Raw genomic sequence first — 2,127 nt, forward strand, 5'->3', positions numbered from 1 at the left:
TTCATGCACTCGGGGGGGGGGGTCCTTCAGCCTGGCCTGCGCCCTCCCGCAGTCCAGGAGCCCTCAGGGGAGTGGGCCTAACCCAGCAGTTGGACATCCTTAGTGCTGCTGCAGAGGCAAGAGAGGCTCCCGCCACCGCCACCGCGCTCGCCAACCATGAGCTTGGCTTCTGGCTAAGTGGTGCTCCCCCTGCAGGAGTGCACTGACCACCAAGGGGCAGCTCCTGTGTTGAGCGTATGCCCCCTGGTGGTCAGTTTGCATCATAGTGACTGGTCATTCCGCCATTCAGTCAATCTGCATATTAGTCTTTTATTACGAGTACTAGAGGCCTGGTGCACAAAAATTTGTGCACTGGAGGGGGGCGGTCCCTCAGGCCGGCCTGTGCCCTCTCGCAGTCTGGGATCCCTTGGGGGATGACCACCTGCTGGCTTAGGCCCGCTCCCCGGGGGATTGGGCCTAAGCTGGCAATCAGACATCCCTCTGGCAGCCCGGGAGCCCTGGGGGGATGTCCACTTGGCAGCGGGAGCAGGCCTAAGCTGCAGTCTGACATCCTTAGTGTTGCTGAGGAGGAGGGAGAGGCTCCTACCACCACCAATGTACTGGCAGCCGTCAGCCTGGCTTGTGGCTGAGCAGAGCTTCCCCTGTGGGAGCACACTGACCACCAGGGGTCACCTCCTGCATTGAATGTCTGCCCCCTAGTTGTCAGTGTGAGTCGTAGTGACCAGTCATTCCCAGTCATTCTGCTGTTAGGGTCAGTTTGCATATTACCCTTTTATTATAGAGGAGTGCCTGGCCAGCCTGGGTGAGGGGCTGAGGGCCGTTTTCAGGCTGGCCAAGCACCCCGGCAACGGAAGCTCCCAGCCTCTCCTTTTTTTCTTTTTTTTTATTCTGGGATTTATTTACCTTCTATAATTGAAACTTTGTTGCTTTGAGTGGAGCTCAGAGCTGGCCACGGCAGACGGGAAGTTTGGCTTCCTCCATCACTGGAGCAACCAAGTCTCCTGCTCGCTCCAGCTCCGTGGCTGCCGGCTGCCATCTTGGTTGGGTTAATTTGCATATAGTCGCTCTGATTGGCTGGTGGGCATTGCTTAAGGCATAGTGAAGGTATGGTCCATTTGCATGTTTGTCTTTTATTAGATTATATATAGGATAAGATATGTATAGGCAGCACAACTAAGAGAAAGCAAAAAAATGAGCAATAAAATTTATAATACTGGTTACCTCTGGGGAATGTGGATCGTGGTGCCATCAGAGAGGGGCACATAGAGGCCTTCGAAGGTACTCTACCTTATTTCTTACCTTGGGTGGTAGATTCATGGGTTTTCATTTTTTTCTTTGAACTACATATTTATGTTTTATACTCTCTTTTGTACATATGCTATGTTTCACAATTAAAAAAACTAACTAGTTTACATTTTTTTCAGTGTTTTTGCAGCAATTTTTGTTATAAAGCATCTAAGTTTTTTGAAGCACAAATTCCTAAAACTCCAGTATGGGTTCGAGAAGAAGAAAGGTAATTTAAATCATTGTATATACATTTGTCCATATATTCTAAAAATTTCCTTCTGCTTTTTGAGGTATGCAGAAAATAGACCTAAGTCTCTTTGGAATATTACCACTGTATACATTTTAATTGTGGGGAAATGGTTATATTTTAAGAATAACTATTAAGGATTTTACACTTAAAATCAGAAAATTAATACATGCAAATGTTTTGTGTATTGTTTTAGCTTTAATCACAAAATTTGAACTTTGCTTCTTGCTACACTGGTTCGTTCGTCCTTTTTAAAAGATTTAATTGGCTTTATTCAATGAATCATGAATCAGGTAGCATCCCATCTAGTGAATAGAAAGGTGCTCTCGGTCAGTTATTTCTTTTAATATTTCTATTAATATAGTAGTCCTGGAGTAAGAATGTTAAATTTTTTCAGAAGATACTGGATCTTGGGATCCAACTCAACTCTATTGGCTTTAAATGAATCATGAATCAGGTAGCATCCCATCTAGTGAATAGAAAGGTGCTCTCGGTCAGTTATTTCTTTTAATATTTCTATTATTATAGTAGTCCTGGAGTAAGAATGTTAAATTTTTTCAGAAGATACTGGATCTTGGGATCCAACTCAACTC

At 45.0% G+C, this 2,127-nt stretch overlaps 1 protein-coding gene across 1 annotated transcript in view; it reads left to right on the forward strand.

The window, feature by feature from the left end:
• RPAP2 (RNA polymerase II associated protein 2) overlaps positions 1–2,127 on the forward strand; it is a 105,248-nt gene that overhangs the window by 5,532 nt on the left and 97,589 nt on the right. Inside the window, exon 5 of the mRNA XM_014550046.1 lies at positions 1,425–1,513. The gene's annotated coding sequence lies outside the window, so the exon portion shown is untranslated. The remainder of the gene's footprint in view (positions 1–1,424; positions 1,514–2,127) is intronic.

The sequence above is a fragment of the Myotis brandtii genome, unplaced genomic scaffold (genome assembly GCF_000412655.1).
Source record: "Myotis brandtii unplaced genomic scaffold, ASM41265v1 scaffold58, whole genome shotgun sequence".
Classification (NCBI taxonomy): Eukaryota; Metazoa; Chordata; class Mammalia; order Chiroptera; family Vespertilionidae; genus Myotis; species Myotis brandtii.